This window comes from Pan paniscus, chromosome 13 (assembly GCF_029289425.2).
Source record: "Pan paniscus chromosome 13, NHGRI_mPanPan1-v2.0_pri, whole genome shotgun sequence".
NCBI lineage: Eukaryota > Metazoa > Chordata > Mammalia > Primates > Hominidae > Pan > Pan paniscus.
Window position 1 is genome coordinate 21,684,854 of NC_073262.2, and position 17,889 is coordinate 21,702,742.

At 50.1% G+C, this 17,889-nt stretch overlaps 1 pseudogene; it reads left to right on the plus strand.

Annotated features, from left to right (window-relative positions):
- The first annotated feature begins 14,511 nt into the window (after positions 1 to 14,511).
- Positions 14,512 to 16,118, plus strand: LOC100981092 (large ribosomal subunit protein uL22-like; annotated as a pseudogene).
- Positions 16,119 to 17,889: the final 1,771 nt, after the last annotated feature.

Consider the following 17,889-nt stretch of genomic DNA (forward strand, 5'->3'; position numbering starts at 1 on the left):
ATTACAGCAAGGCTGGTTGCGTTCCTTGTATGCGGCCATTCTGAATCCTATCCGACCCTGTCCTGTTTCCCACCTTGGGACTTGCCAAGGACAGAGCCTGGCCCTAGTCATCCATGATTGCTGACATCAGTGGGGAAATCAGGACACTTCTGGGTCACTTCCTGTAGGGCACAGATTACTACCTAGGGCACCAGGGACCCTGGCTTTAGGAGGATGTTTTTATAATATTGTGTCCCTACACACAGGTCAGAGGTTGATCTCAGAAAGGTGAAGAAACATGCTCTAGGGCTTTGTCGCTAAGTTGGGTGGTAGGCAGCTGCCTTGTAGCTGTCACCCTGTACTTTTCCTTCTCCCATGCCTGCTGTGTGCTGGAATCATTAGCACTCTGTCCTAGATCCCTTGTGAACATTGTTCTCCTGGCTTAGGCCTCGCTTCTCCCCATCCCAGGTTCATGATTCTGTGGGTATGAACTTGCAAAGATGCCCGACATCCCAGAGCAATCATAAACAGACCCAGGACTTGGCCGACTTACAGAAAACTACAACACACAAAGACTTCCCCTCCTTGCCTGCCCCCCCCCCTTTGCAGGCACACACACACACACACACACAAACACAAACACGCACATCTGGACACAGCCAGAATACAGGGAGGGGAGTCTCAGAGTCATGGCGCTGATGCTGGCTCTGCTCTTCACTGACCCTCCTAGCCCTGCTGCCTCAGTCCCCACCAGTGTCCACAATGCAAGGTTCCACTCAGCCTTGCCTGGAGCTGGGCGCGCACACACATACAAACCTGATCCCCATGTGTGTGTAGATCACAGGCTGAGTTCCAGATCAATGCATGGGTCCTCACCCGGCGAGGCCTCCTGCCTGTCTCCTCCCCACCATGTCCCTATAGTAACATAATGGGGCCTTTATTATCCTCCAGACACTGTGCTAGGTTTTTAGAGACATTTTCTCATTTATTCCCAATTGGGGCATGTGGTTGGTAATATTATTATTTCAATTTTACAGGAAAGGGAACGTCACAGAAAGGTGAAGAAATTTGCCCTAAATCATAAAACTTTGTAAGTGGCAGAGCAATGATTTGAAGCTGGCAGTCTGGTTCCAGGTATCATTCTTAAAACACTAAATTTATACTGTCCTATTTAGCCTGAAAGTTTCATGGTGCAGACTTATACTGTGGACTCCATAGCCCTTTTCCTCATGCTGGGTTAGAAGTAACTTTTTCAGGCTCACTATTTTTATTAGGAAAAAATAGTCACTGAGCAGAACTTCCGAGGAGACCCCTCCAGCTAACTGAAGAGAAAGGGACAACCAGCCTACCATGTTTAGTGCAGCAGGGGGAACAGGACGGAAGGGCAGGGTGTCATGGAGCTCTAGGAGGCACCAGCTGAGGAAAGGGGATCTCAGGAGGTAGGGAGAGAGCAGAGTGGGCAGCCAGCCATGGGTTCAAATCCTGGCCTACCACTTTAACAGGGCGATCTGGAACAAGTGACTTCTGGTCCTGAGTTTCCTGTCTGTAAAATGGGTGCATTCCTATCTATCTTTCAGGATTGTTTTGATGATGAAAGTGAAAGAAAGTTTGCGAAATGTGGAGCCTGGTGAGGGTATATAGTAGGCTTTAAAAAAAGATTGATTTTCTAAATGTTAGTGCTCCTAAATGGCATAAGGTGTTCAGGTCTTGGAGTTGCTGCCCAAATACCAGCAATTTCCAGAGAACTCGCTGCTGCCTAATACAGCTTTATTTTAAAGCTTTTCAAAGCCCCAGTTCAGTTAGGGCAATTTTTCAAGTGGCTATCAGTTGGCATCTTCTGGAAGGTACTTGGCAGCAGCTGAAAGCAGAGGACACACGTGGCCTTAGGGGGAAACACCAGGCTGGAGAAGAAAACACCAGGCTGGAGAAGAGGGCATTAGCGTGGAAGGTGGTCCTTTACACCTACTCTACGGGGAATGTTTTTCTTTTTCTTTCTCTCTTTCTTTCTTTCTTTTTTTCTTTTCTTTTTCTTTTGAGAAGAGTCTTACTCAGCCTTGGCCTCCTGGACTCAATCAACCCTCCCACCTCAGCCCCCCTAGTACTAGGAATACAGGTGTGCACCACCATGCCCAGCTAATTTTTTTTTTATTTTTTGTAGAGATGGGGTTTTACTGTGTTACCCAGGCTGGTCTTGAACTTCTGTTCTCAAGAGATCCACCCACCTCAGCCTCCCAAAGTGCTGGGATTACAGGCGTGAGTCACTTCACCTGGCCCGTACTGGTAATTTTAAAATACTAAAGCATTCAGTGTTAGTAAGGTTGTGGTAAAATTGATACAAGCATATGCCCTTGGTGACATTTGTGTTAGGCAGCTTCTAAGATGACCCTAATGATCCCTGGTCCTAATATTTTTGGCCCTGGTTCATAATCCACTCCCCTTGCTCCTCTTGGTTCTAAACAATAGAATACAGCAACATTGAGGGGATATCACCTCAGTGATTAGATTACAACAGATTATGACTTCTGTCTTGCTAAGAGGCCCTTGTCTTCTTGGCTTCACATGTTTTATCTTGAAGCAAGTTGCCATGTTGGAGAGACCCACATGGCGAGGAACTAAAGGCAGCCTCTGAGCAAACAGCCAGCTAACAGCTGGGGCCCTCGGGCCACAAGGCACTGAATCCTACCAAGAACCGTGTGAGCCTGGAATAGAATCCTTCCCTACTCAAGCTTTCAGATGAGACCGCATGTATTAATCCATTCTCATGCTGCTATGAAGAAATACCCAAAACTGTGTGATTTATAAAGAAAAGAGATTTAATTAACTCACAGTTCCACATGGCTGGGGAGGCCTCAGGAAACTTACAATCATGGCAGAAAGCACCTTCTCACAGGGCGACAGGAGAGAGAATGAGTGTCAGCAGGGAAAATGGAAGTAGAAAATCATCAGATCTCTTGAGAACTCACTCGCTATCATGAGAACAGCATGGGGAAACCATCCCCATGATTCAGTTACCTCCTACCAGGTCCCTCCCGTGATACACAGGGATTATGGGATTACAATTCAAGATGAGATGGGGGTGGGGACACAAAGCCAAATCGTAGCACCCCAGCCTCAGCCAGCACCTTCACTGCAGCCTTGAGAGCCCCTGGAGCAGAGAAGCAGCTAACCTGTGCCTGGATTCCTGACCCACAGAAACAAGAAGACAATAAATCCATGTTGTAGTAAGCCATTTGGTGGGGTAACTTGGTATGCAGAAATAGATAACTCATACTCTTTATTAATTGGCATAATGTTTTTGGAAAGCAATTTGGCAAAACTTGATACAATCATAAAAGTTTATCTTTTGACCCAGTAATTTCAAACCTATGTATTTCCTAGGGCTGTAATCCATAGAAACTGAATACTACATGCCCAAAGAGGTCCATAAAAGCATTATATATAAATACAACAAAATAACAATAATGGAAATGTTGAATATCAGTGACTTTGGAAGTATCCACTTGTTGAACATTTTCAGCCATTAAAAAGTGTAATTATGAAGACTACAGTAGAAGCATGGGGAAATACTAGTTATAAATATCAAATCTTTTTTTAAAAATGAGGTACAATCTGCATGGTGATTGCAATAATGTAAACATGATAAAACCTAGGAGGAAATTCACAAAATTTAAAGTGGTTGTGTTATAGGGGAATTTTAAGTGATTTTATTAATTCAAATAATAAGGACTTAGCACTATATATATTTACGGTCACACATCACTTAACGACAGGGATATGTTCTGAGAAATGCCTTGGAAGGCAATTCCATCTTTGTGTGAACATCATAGTGTACTTACACAAACCTAGATGGCACAGCCTCCTACACACCTAGGCTAGATGGTGTCACCTTTGCTAGTGGGCTCCAAACCTGTAAAGCACGTTGTTGTGCTGAATACCGTGGGCAGCTGTAACGCAATGGTAAGGATTTGTGTATCAAAACATAGAAAAGTAAAAACACTGTAGTATTAATCTCATGGGACACTGTCATATACGTGGTTCCTCGCCGACTGAATGTCATCATGCAGCGTGTGACTGTGTGTAAGCATGAAGGCCTACTCAGAGGTACCCTGGACCTCCACCCTCTCCCTGCATCAAGGTGACAGATTCTGGCATCCCTGCTTCTGGCCCTGCATTCTTGGGGCACGGCCAGCCTTCTGTCTGTCGGTTACTGTGGTGCCCATGAAAATGTGCCACTCAGACCTGCTGCGGAGCGGATTTGACTGACAGCCCCAGCTGCTGTTTCTCTCCGTCCACCCGTGCTTTGCCTCCACAGGCTGCTTTCCACCAGCGATGGAGCGTGGGGACAGTACTGCCGCAAGTGGATCGTGGGACTCCTCCAGTAGGTGACTGTGGCTCGAGAACTCTGCAGTGGCCTGGGCAAGCCTTTCTCAGAACTGCTCTGAAGTCTGAGGCCCATCGTCCCCACTCCTCCACGGGTGTCACACCTGTACTGTGGTCTGAAGGATCTCCCTGCCTTCTATCCCCTCCTTCTTTGTCCTTCACAGGCAGTTCCCCCAATATGGCTCTTACTCATGCAATCCTGTCTTTGTGCCTGGTTCTCAGAGCACCTCCACTAACACGGTTACCCCTCACTCAGTCAGGTGCAGTGTGAGGTCCTGGGGACACTTGCTGTGAGTACCCTCAGCCAGCTCAGAGTTCTACAGAAGAGACTGTCTGACAAGTACACCTGCAGTGACAACACGTGAGTTCAGTGCTGTGAAGATGTGTGAGGGAGCATAGGAGGAGGGCAGCCAACTCAGCCGGGATGGGAGGTAGTCAGGGAGGACTTCCCAGGAGAGGTGACCCTGTTGCTGAAACCCCTACGAGTGAATGGAAGGAAGTCAACAACAATAATACCAAACACTTATTTAACACTTATTTTGTGCCAAGTGCTTTACATATAAGAACTCATAAAATTTCCACAACAATCCTATTATCCCCATCTTACAGGTAGAGAAATCAAGGCATAAAGAAGTCGAATGGCTTCTCACCAGCCAGTGCTGGGCTTGGGAACTGAACCCAGGCAGTCTGTCTCTAATGCCTGTGCCCTTAACCACTCCACCTTCACTTAGGCAAGTGAAACTGGCCATGGGAACAGCCTGTACCAAGCCAGGAATGAGATAGTTTATGTAGGCTTTATCAGGGTCCAACCAAGAGATTGAAACCGTACTGTAATGTGAACAGAGAGAATTTAATATAAAGGATTATTATTCTGTAAGGAATATTGTTACTATTATAACAACAGAGGGTTGGAGTGATGAGGACTGGCTTGTAAGAAGTCCAGAGCCACCTGGACTCAGAGCCACCCTAGCTTTGGATTTCTTCCAGTCTCAGCCCCCTAGAGCCCTTGCTCCCCAGAGAGCCTTGCTCCCCGCTAGAGGTCAAAGGTAAGTCATAGCAATGGACCCAGACTCTTGTTATTACCCATGACATGGTTTGAATCTGTGTCCCCAACCAAATCTCATGTTGAATTGTAATCCCCAGTGTTGGAGGTGGGGCCTGGTGGGAGGTGATTGGATCGTGGGGGTGGCTTCTAATGGTTTAGCACTGTCCCCCTGGTGCTGTCTCATGAGTTCTCACGAAATCTGGTTATTTAAAAGTATGTGGCACTTTCCCCTTCGCTCTCTCCTTCCTGCTCCAGTCGTGTAGGACGTGCCTGCTTCCCCTTCACCTTCCGCCATGTTTGTAAGTTTCCCGAGGCCTCCCCAGAAGCCGTCATGCTTCCTGTACAGCCTGTGGAACCATGAGCCAGTTAAACCTCTTTTATTTATAAATTTACCCAGTCTCAGGTAGTTCTTTATAACAATGCGAGAATGAACTAATACAGCCCACCCCTACCCCATACCTCTCCTACCCTCTCCCCAGCAGGCTGTGAGGACAGGGTGCTCATGCCAAACCCTGAAAGCATTACAAAGGCTGCAGGGCCTAAGCTGGGGCCTGGGCCTGAGGAGCAAACTGAGGAGCAGAGCCCACGTGGAGAGAGGGAGGGAGCCGGCGTCCACATGCCACACGGACGGCAGTGTCACTGCTCTATCATCACACCCTGCGTGTTTATAGACTTCATTGTCATCATCAAATGAGACCTGCCAGAGTCTTAACCCCTTGACGCTGGCTTGCTAGTTAAGCACGGACAGCTCACAGCCTGGCTGGAATTATGCTCGCTTTTACCCATCCCCATCAGGTGGACACTTTCAGCTCACTGGCTTGGTTTTCCAAGACCTGAAATCAACGTCAGTGTTGAATTTTGCCTAATTTTATCCACGTGTGAAAGACCAAAGTCCTAGCCCTTTTCCCCCACAGCAGGGACACCCTCACTTTCCCAGGTCCCTGGGCTGGTCCACTTCAGGGTTAAGCACAGCAGATTGGGAAGGCCCTTCTGGTTCCATAGCTGTGAGCAGCTCTGCAGGCCTGAAGCATACATGTCTTTGTTGATTTTCTGAGGCAGGAAGGATCTGGAATCAGAGTCCTGGAAGCCTGGAGTCCACTGAGGTGCCCTTGCCGGGGGGCAAATCTGTGGGCGCCTCTCCAGGCAGCCTCTGGCCTCAGAGCCAGACCACCCGGGCTAAGATCCCGGCTCTGCAACTCACTGCTGTGGGCATGTTCCTGAGCTTCTCCGTGCCTCAGCTTCCCTCATAGGTAAATGGGAATAATGACAGTGCCCAGCCCCTGGGGTTGGTTTGAGTGAATATTTTTAAAGCACCATGGACAGTGCCTGGCACAGAGTTAAAGCCTGAGGAAACGGAGCATAGTTTCCATTCACCAGTCATTGCCCAAGGTGCAGTTGTCAAGCAGTGACTGAATTAGAGCTGGCCCAGGGTGATACTTTTGGAGATGTCTCAGGTGGCAGGGAGGTGAGTCAGGGTTGGCAGCACTGCCTCACACAACATTCTCAAGCCCCCAGTACGGTTTTATTGATGTTGCTGACGCCCCTGCCAGCTGGGACCTCTGTAAGGGGCAGCAGTGGGCCACATCCACCTCTTCTTCTCAGTACTGGACCATGTCGCTGTTCAGGAAGTGTTTGCTGGACACATGACCTGTGTGAGAGAAGGGAAGGGAGTGTGGCGTGTGGAGAGGCCCCAGAGGTCCTGACGTGTCAAGGTCAGCTCAGCACACACTTCTCTGGGGGCCACATGGGAGAGGCTGCTGCGGCAAGGCCTGCAGACCCCAGTCTTGTCCCCTCTGGATTAGGCTCCTCTGAAAGGTCCCCATCACCTGGTGACATTGCTGTGGCAGCAGCTGGAGGCTGCCCTCAGCCACCGATCCCCAGGTCCGGAGCCACGTGCCCACGTCCTGACACCTGATTGTCCTGTGCTGGTCGCTGCAGATGGCCCAGCCTCGCAGTCTGGACTCCACCCCTGCAGAGGAAGCACAACCGATGTCACAGGTGCAAAGACCACTCAGGAGCTGGGCCACAGCTTCCCATCCTGTCCCGTCAGTGCCTCCCTCTCCTAAGCCTGGAGACCCTTCACTTCCTCTACCTCCTAACAACTCCTGTTGGAGCCATTTTGAATGCAGCCCTAAGGCTTTCCTTGTCAGCCAAATGGGTGTCAGAAGCCATCTGTGCCTGAGCTGGTGGCAGCTGGTGGGAAAATGCTTGCATCCATATGAATCGATTTTGTTTTGCCTCCTAAGATCTTCAGTTGAGCAAGAGGAGATTTGCTGAATTATTCAGAGGTTGCATTAACCTGGGGAAGGCTGAACTGACAGCCCAGCAAAGGGCAGGAGGAAGAAAGCCTGGACACAGCTAGAGAGATCCAGCCGGCATGAAGGCCTGTGGCCGGAGGAGGGAGCCGTGAGGTGTAGCCCAGGCCATGTCCCCAGGCGAACAGCAGCTCCCACCAACCCCTGACGAGGTCGGCGCTGGGGTGGCCCTCCACAGAGGTGGCAGAGTTGGCTTTTGGTGCCTCACCTGAGGTGAAGCTTCCCTTTGGCCTGTTCTGCCCAGCTCCATGCTGGAGCTTCTTTCAGGGAACAACATCCCAGCTCCCACACAGTGCCTCAGGCTGTTTCCTCACCTTCTCATTCAGCCACCATGAATCCTTTAGAGCAAGGCAGGTAGGCTGGGAGTGGTGGCTCACGCCTGTAATCCCAGCACTTTGGGAGACCAAGGCAGGTGGATCACTTGAGGTCAAGAGTTTGAGCCAGCCTGGCCAACATGGTGAAACCCCATTTCTACTAAAAGTACAAAAATTAGCCGGGTGTGGTGGTGGCACCTGTAATCCCAGCTACTCTGAAGGCTGAGGTGGGAGAATTGCTTGAACCCGGGAGGCAGAGGTTGCAGTGAGCCGAGATCACGCCACTGCACTCCAGCCTGAGTGACAAAGCGAGATTGTCTCAAAAAAAAAAAAAAAAAAAAGGGCAGGGATTTGTCCCCAGGTCCCTGTGGAAAGCAGTGGCTCAGAGAGGTTAGGTCCACTACACAAAGCTGCAGGCAGTGGGGCCGGCATGGGGACCTGTAGCATCCGCACGTAAAGCCTGTGCTGTTTCCCTGTCCAGGTTGTGTCCACAGTGAGGATGTAGGGGGTCCCAGGTCAAGGCCGTGGCCGCAGTGAGGAGGTAGGGGGTCCCAGGTCAAGGCCGTGGCCGCAGTGAGGAGGTAGGGGCCACAGCAGCACCCTTTTGTGGAGCAGCAAAGCCCCCTGGAGACCTGGGGTGCCCCTCCCTGTAGTAGGGTGCTTTTGGGGAGTGGGTTTGACGCAGTAGCACACAGGGCACCCAGGAGCCCTGAATGGGCATCTCAGTCACGCAGTCACTGTTCTGTCCTCGTATGACAGAGCTGGCCAGAGGCCTCACTGCTAAAGATCGGTCTCTCCTAAAACTTCCTCCGAGAGGAAGATGCGGCGTGAAGTTGGGTCAGGTTTTGGAGAAGGAGCGTCTGCACCACCTGGCCCTTGTTAAATGCAGTCTCAGGCTGGCCTGGGAGCCACTCAGACCGTCCACAGGCAAGATCCAGAGGCTGCTGTCTGCACAAGCTTCTCTCTGAGCTGACCCGTGTGTGCCCTGGAGGTCAAGATTCACTACTTTTAGGGAAGCCAACACTGAGGCTGACATTCTCTAAATACCTGGGGGCAGAGCCTCTCAAGCCCATGCAGCCCCTTCTGAGGAAAAAGGCCTCGGCCACAGCTGAAGCAAAGGGCTCCTGTGGGTGCCACGTGACCCACCCACATGACCGCTGCCCACCAGCTGCAGTCACAGAAGACACACATACACATCACACATATCACACACAAACATACCACATACACATCACACCACACACATCACATGCCACAAACACATACAACACACAAACATACCACATACACCACACATCACATACACATCACACATGCCACACACATCACACAAGCCACACACACACACGACACACAAACACACACCACATACACATTACACATACCACACACATCACACATACCATACACAAACACACCACACAACATACCACACACACAGCACACAAACACATACTGCATACACATACCACATAACCACATATGCACAACATATATCACATACACATCACACATACCACACACATCACACATACCATACACACAACACAAACATACCACACACATGCAACATGGCATACACACATAAAACACAAACACCACACATGCAACATACTGTACGCACAACACAAACACCACAGAAACACAACATACCCCACACACAGACAACACACAAACACACCACACACATCACACATACCCCACACACAACACACAAACCACACACATGCAACATACCACACACAAACACATACCACATACACCACACACCACATACCACATACACATTACACATACCACACATATGACACATACCACACACATCACGCACATGCAACATGCCACACACACATACAGCACACACATACCACATACACAAACCACATACCACACACATCACACATAACCACACACACAACATACACACCACACACATGGCACACACAAACATACCACATGCACCACATGCCACGCACATTGCACATACCACACACACACAACGTGCCACACAACACACAAACACACCACACACAACATACCATGCACACACAACACAAACACATACCACATACACATCACACTTACCACACATGTGCAACATACTACACCTGTGTGGTATACCACACACACACACACACACTATACCTCCACACACACCACTCACCTCACACCTCACACACACACACCCACACCCACACACACACACCCCTCAGGCAGCATTTGGAAGTCCAGCCTAAATAAGGGTGATGTTAACTCACCGCCCCCACCAGATTCTCAGCATATCTGAAGCAGAGGTGTGGGGAGAGTGGGTCAGCTCTTAGTAGGGCCTTAGGGCCCCTCAGAGACAGCAGGGCTGGAGTTTAGTGCAGGAGCGGGCTCTGCCCTGGACCCTGTGTGTGCAACAGTGCTGTTGGCCGGGCACTGTCCCCATCCTCCTCCTGGCCCCTTTGAAGGTAGGGGTGGCCACATGACTGCTCTGGCCGGTGGATTTCATATGCGCAGGGTCACTTCCCCGCGAAAGCATTTGAGAGCCAAGGTGCCCTTCTCTGTCGTACATGTCCCTGATGGGGCCCCAGACCTTGGGCCCCCGGTGAGGGTGGCGGGGAGCAGAGCCCACTGCATCATGGGCCTGTGGCAGGGCAATAAATAAGCCTCTGTACTTTTAAGGCCCAGATTTGGGGGTTGCTACCACAGCATCACCTACCCCAGCCTGCTCATATGCCACACTTAGGAGCCAAACCACCACAAGGGCTCACTCACTCTATTTGGACAATTCATGTCATTTGGGCACTAAGCTAGAAGGACGTGTGGAGTGGCTCATTAAGCAGAGGTGAGAATTCTGCTCCTGGGAGGCAGCGCTGCAAATTTTTAATGCTTGGGTCTTTACAGCTCAGTGTCAGCGGATACGGCAAAGCCCTTCTGAAAAACAAACATCGGGCAATGATTGTGCAACACAGCTGCTAAAAATCCTTCATTTCTGGGTAGGAAAGAGTCTCTCTATGTCCTTCCTTTTTTTCCATTGAAAGAGCATAAGCTCAACGAAGGTGACAGCCCCGGAATGTGGACAAATGGGACTGGGAAAACGCCATGTCTTCATTCTCTATCCCTCCCCCACCTTTCACACCCAGCCCTTTGAAAAGCAGACAGCAATGCACAGATGTAAGGAGCTGTTTTCATTCTTGTGGTTACAAGCCCTCCCCTCTGTTCCCATGGCAGCCTGGCACACTCTGCCATGCACTTTTCACACTGCATTTTGTCTGCTTCCTTGTCTGTCTCTCCCAACTGGGCTGTGAATGTCTCACAGGCGGGGCCTGGCCTTCCTTCTTGCATCCTGGGCACCTGGCTGGGCACCTGGTCCGCTGGAGTGCTCAGTGACTGGTGAGTGGGTGGGGGTATGGGAGATGGAGCAAGGGCAGAGAGGTGGGGAGGAAGCGCCATGCAGGGCGGCCTGCGGGCTGAGAATCCAACCCAAAAGCATTTTGTGAGCACCCGCTGTGTACAAGTCACAGCGCAAGGCTCTGGGGAAAAGTCCAGATTTGTAAGACATATTTATCAGTTTGTAAACACTCTCATATATGTTATTTTTTTGAACTTCACAGCACCCTGGGGTAGTAAATTGTACACAGTTGATCCTCTTTTGAGAGTGGATTTACAGAGTTGATGTGGTGTATAGCACAAATGGCAGTGGCCTTGACTGTGCATCTGGCTTTGAGTCCTGGCATTGCCCCCATCCAGCTGTGTGGTCTTGGGAAGCCTCAGCAGCAAAAGAAGGGGACTGGCTCTGCAGGGGCCCACTGCAAGCATGGCCCAGCCTGGCCTGAAACCTAGGACTGTTTGATTTACCCAACAAAAGGTGTGCAGCTGCCCTGAGTCTGTGGGCAAGCTCAGACCTCAGGGGTGAGCCAGACCAGGGAGCGGCGCAAGGGGCTGTGACCATCTCATCTCTGTGGCTGCAGACCATCCTACAGGGCCTGGCCCAGGAGGCATGCAGTGAATTAATGCATGAGTGAGGTATAGGCAGCCTGAATGGGGACAGTGTTCAGAAATCCCAGCTGTTCAAAAGCATGAGGGCAGAGCTCAGTCCTCAGGGATTAAACTAGAACCAAGGGAAGAGTGTAGCTGGGTGGCAGCTGTTGAGGTCATTATTGAGGGTACTGTAAACCCCAGTAGGACTAGACCCGGGGAGAAGGTCTGTTGCTGGTATTATCATTTGTCGCGGACCTCATGGTGACCACGGTGTGGGGGCAGTGCTTCACACAAACCTGCCACATCCCTACCACCAACCCTTCATTTATTAGCACACATTTATTGAACATCTGCTATGTGCCAGGCTCTGGGCCCTAGAGAAATCACAATGGATAAAAATGCCTGCTCTTATATTCTAGTGAGAGGCACAGCCAATAAACAAGGAATAAGTCATTATAGAGCATCCAGGATGATAAGCAGGGCAGCAGTGGGACAAGGGGTGGGAAGGGCTGGGTATAGGGGGCAGATGCATTTCTCAACAGTGTGGCCAAGGACAGCCTACACTGAGAAGGTGACGATGGAGCAAAGAGGAAGTGAACCAAGTGGAAATCCGGGGAAAGAGCATTCCAGGCAGAGGGGAGACAAGGGCAGAGGCCCTGAGGCAGGAGCGGGCCTGGCACATTTGAAGTTGGAGCAGGGAGGTCGGAGGGGAGAAGTGGAAATGACGTTAGGGAGGTGGGGGAAGGGGCCAGATTGTATAGGGTCTTGTGAAGGATGGACAGGGGTTTCCCCACCTTTGTCTGGAAGCTTTTGTTCTAGCTTCACTCTGTTGTTGAAATCCATTGTCTCTCCAGCTACTCCGGTCTCTGAGGGAAGCACCCTGCCCTGGGGAAATTCTCACATGGCCAGACACAGACCTGGCTGACCAGCTGCAGGCTGGTGCTGACAGTTCCAGCACACCTTGGCTTCCTCAGGAGATCCAAAGGTACAGTTCCCAGAGGTGCTGGTCACACTCAACTTGCCTTGAATTGAACCACAACAAAACACGGAACCAAACTCCTAAACAGGACTGCAGGGTCAGGGTCTGCCTCCACTTCCCGTCTCCACATGTGCCTGCTTTAGGGATCCAGCTCTGTAGAAGTACAGGCTATTTGGTCAGGTGCTGTGGCTCATGCCTGCAATCCCAGCACTTTGGGAGGCCAAGGCTTGTGGGTCACTTGAGCCTAGGAATTTGAGATCAGCCCAGGCAACATGGTGAAACCCCATCTCTACTAAAAATATAAAAATTACCTGGGCGTGGTGGTGTGTGCCTGCTCAGGAGGCTGAGGCGGGAGAATCACTTGAACCTAGGAGGCGGAGGTCACAGTGAGCTGAGATGGAGCCACTGCACTCCAGCCAGGGCAACAGAGAGACTCTATCTCAAAACAAAACAAAACAAAACAAAACAAAACGAAGTCCAGGCTATTCTTTCTTACCTCCAGATATTTGCACATGTTGTTCCCTCTGCCTAAAGCACTGCAGGCCCCCCTTCCCAGAAAACTACTCGATTCCTCACCCCTCCCCTCTGTCTGTGCTGTCGTGGCTCCCTCAGCTTCCTCTCTCTCTCTCACTCTGGATTCCTTGCTTTCTGTCTCCCTCCTCTTCACAGCAACATCGCTGAGGGCTTCCCCTCCACCCTCTGAAGGTTCACTGAAATGAAACGATACTAGACAGATTAAAGGCATGCAAATGTATGAATGTGCAAGTATGCACAGGAGCCATACAAAATATGAGGCTCAAAGAAGGGCCAGATGGCTGGAGCTTAAATAGCACCCTCTTCATAGGGGAGAGGGAGGTGGGGGAACATAGGCAATTTTGAGGCATAATAAATTATTTTTAGGGGAAATGAATGAGCCTAAAAAACAGACAATAGCCTAGGATGAAGTTCCTCTGAGCTCCAGGGGAGGCAATGCCAACTTGCAGGAAGGTGAGGGGCAGAACTTCACGGTGAACAGAGGTTGCCTTATTTTGCAGGCAAAGTCTCCCCGGTAATCTTTTGGAGCGGCCCTCAGAAGAACAGATGAAAAGTCTGCCTGGGTGTGGTAGCAACTTTTATTCTTTTCTCTTCTCCCGTGGTTAATCTTTCCGGTTATTTGATGAGATTCCTAGGAAGGGGGTCAAAGTGTTCCTTCTGGAGGGAACTTCAGAGAGATCCCCTCCCTGCACAGGTGGGGGAAGAAACAAGAGAAGGCTAGAAAGTCTTTGGTTCTGAGACCGCTTCTAAGGCCTTCCAACTTCCTTTCATTTAAAAGTGCTCAGCACACCGAAGCACCATACTTTGAGGTATAATTTTCTGAGCCCCAGCAGCTTGCACACAGGTGCCAAGACATCCTGGCTGAACAACAGGAGGTAAGGAGGCAAGTTATTGGCTCACTGGTTCTAATGACCAAACTTCAGGGTGAAGAGGAACCTAGGATGGAAGTGAAACAGCAGATGGGGGTCTTCTCCTAAGTGGCTTGGATGATCTGTGAAAATGGTTCGCTATTCATTTGACCCAGAAAACCCTACTAAATCTTGCAAATCAAGGTGTTTCCATCTTTGTGTTCACTTTAAGAACACTCGTGAGACTGGGCGTGGTGGCTCACGCCTGTGATCCCAGTACTTTGGGAGGCCGAAGTGGGTGGATCACCTGAGGTCAGGAGTTCGAGACCAGCCTGGCCAACATGGTGAAACCCCGTCCCTACTAAAAATATAACAATCAGCCAGGCGTGGTGGTGGGCACCTGTAATCCCAGCTACTTGGGAGGCTGAGGCAGGAGAATTGCTTGAACCCAGGAGACGGAGGTTGCAGTGAGCCAACACGATGCCACTGCACTCCAGCTTCGGCGACAGAGTGAGACTCTGTCTCAAAACCAAAAAAAAGGACACTCGTGAAACTGCCCAGGTCATCAAGGGTGTGCTTATATGAAAAGCCACGAAGTGTCTGAACGATGTGACTTTACAGAAACAGTGTGTACCTGTATTAGTTCGTTTTCACACTGCCATAAACAACTGCCCCAGACTCGGTAATTTATAAAGGAAAGTGACTCACACAGTTCAGCATGGCTGGGGAAGCCTCAGGAAACTTACGTTCATGGCAGAAGGCGAAGGGGAAGCAAGGACTTATTCAACAAGATGGCAGGAGGAGAAGTGCCAAGCGAAGGGGGAAGAGCCCCTTATAAAACCATCAGATCTCGTGGGAATTCACTCACTATCACAAGCACGGCATGGGGGAACCGCCCCCATGATCCAATCCCCTCCCACTGTGGCAGGACTTTTCCTTAGTTCAGCTAAAGACAGGGCTCTTTGTCCCACAGCTACGAAAATTCAGGCTCGCAGACAATTTGAATGGTAAGACAGGGTTCCGTTGTCTTGTTAGGCTAGAGTCCCTACTAGGGTGCTTCCCACCCGCAGCTAGAATCCCAGGTTCCACACAGGAAGAGGAGGGGCCAGGCTCCTCCCCACTGCAAAAGGAGTGAATTTCCCAAGGCTCCACCCCAGGGTGCAAGCCGGTTGGAGTTTTTCCAGGGACCCCCTCCCACCTGGCTGTCTCACCAAGAGGTCACTCCCCCAACACATGGGGATTACAATTCAGATTACAATTCAAGATGAGATTTGGATGGGGACACAGAGCCAGACCATATCAGTGCCATTCTGATGTTACAGTGGGGGAGTTGGTAGTGCCCAGGCCAAGAAGTGAGGCTGGACACAAGGTCAGTGGTCCAAAAAGAGTGCTGAGTTTTTGTTGCACTAGCTTAAAAATGCAGACAGCAATGCTGAACTTAAGGGTTTAGATGTAGATTCTTTGGTCATTGAGCACATCCAGGTGAATAAAGCACGTAAAATGCCCCTCCAGACTTAGAGAGCTCATGGTTGATTAACCCACACATGAGCTCTCCCTGCCACATCGAGATCATCCTTACTGAAAAGGAACAAATTGTTCCTAAACCAGAAGAGGAGGTTGCCCAGAAGAAAAAGTTAGCGCAGAAGAAACTAAAGAAACAAAAACGTATGGCTCTGGAATAAATTCAGCATAAAATAAATGCAATTAAAAGGAAACAGAAAGAAAGAAGGAACAGGAAACAGGAATGGGAACAAGAGGTGGGTGTACTTGGGGCATGGATCGTGGGAGGGAACAAGCAGGAAGCTGGGTGCCATGGGAATCTGCAGGCCAGTGACTTTCAAGGTGAGGCCAGTATCATTGTTTCTTTCAGTTTACTCTTGTTGGGAGCCTGAGAGTTCCTGTGGCATTGTCCTTGGCTTTCCGGGACATTTAAAGCAAGGGTCAACTCGAGCTTGTCCACATGGAGAGAATGCCCCATCTCCATACGCCAAACAGGTACTATGTTAGGTCTTCTGATATATATTCTCCTTTAATCCTCACAACACTGCAATGGGGAGATTGTCTGCTTTGCAGATGAGAAAAATGAGACTTATGGAAAGGTTAAGGGTTAAGAACTTACCCACAGCTGCACCCACCATCGGGCCATGTTTCAAAAGGCAGCATCAACTGCAAAGGCCATGATCTTTTCTCTTTACTTCTGCCTCCCAGATTCAATGACAAGACCTGGCCTATGGTAAAATGGAAACACCATTTTGTAGGTCTCCTGGCTCCTAGGCAAGTGTCACTTCACTAAAGGCAGTTTTTCCTGCAGATTTCTGTCCTAGGAGATCCACATGGCTTTGTTTTTCTCCGCAGCTGTCTCGGCCTCTTTCATGAATAGGTAACCTTGCTTTTTCTGGCTGTTTTGAGATCTTTACATGCGTGCATTTGCAATTCCCTCAGGCCAGGCCTGTGCTAGCGACCACAGGGAGGACGCTGTCCCTAAAAGGCTCACCGCCTTCTCTTCTCTGACTCGCCACAGGTCTGACTGATCCTGGGGACAAGAGAGCCAAGGACAGAGGTGGAGGCAGGAGGGCAGGAATGTGTGGTGACCTGGTAGTTCTGAAACAGCAGGTTATTCCTCCCCCATCCCTCCGACCTCCTTTTCCCTTTATTCCTTTTTTCTCCCTATTTAAGCTGCTGTGTCCTTTGCCCCAGGGAAGAGGTATGAGAGCAGAAAGCAGAAAAAAGGAGTTGCTTCCTGGCTTTTGTTTTCCAAGCCTTCCTAGAGCCATAGGGGAACAGAAAGTTACTTGGCCTTGGACAAAAGATCTAGGAGAAAACAACAGGAGCAAAAGAGAGGAAGTTGAGCCAGGCTAAGGTTCCTGGGGCTGGGTGAAGGGAAAAAGGTGAAAAGCGGGTTCTGGGTCCTGCCTCCTAACTGAGGCCCTGGGAGGTGGCAGGACCGCGAGTGGGTTGAGGGGATTGAGAGCAGAGGGAGCCTGGCCCTCATTTCCCTAGGGGGTCGGGGGAGCCCAGTTGGGGGTGGGGTGCGGAGAGCTGAATAGAGCTCTCCTTACCTGTTCTTTCAGAAAGTCCGGTGTCCCAGCACAGTGACAAGGCCACAGAGGGGTTCCAGTGAATCCCAGTGTAACCGCCCAATGGGTTCACCTTGCTGGCTGCCTAGACAGAGCCGGTTTATCAAGACAGGAGAACTGCAATGGAGAAAGAGGAATTCACGCAGAGCCAGCTGGGCGGGAGACCGGGAGTTTTATTATTACTGAAGTCAGTCTCTATTATTACTAAAATCAGAGTTTTTAAAGATAATTTGGCAGATAGGAAGGCTTGGGAAGTGGGGAGTGCTGATTGGTCAGATTGGAGAGGGAATCAGAGAGGATCAAAGTGAGCTTTTCTTGCTGTCTTCTGTTCCTGGGTGGGACAGCAGAACAGGTTGAGTCAGATTACCAGTCTAGTTTCTCAGCTGATCCATTGAATGCAGGGTCTGCAAAATATCTCAAGCACGGATCTTAGGTTTTACAATAGTGATGTT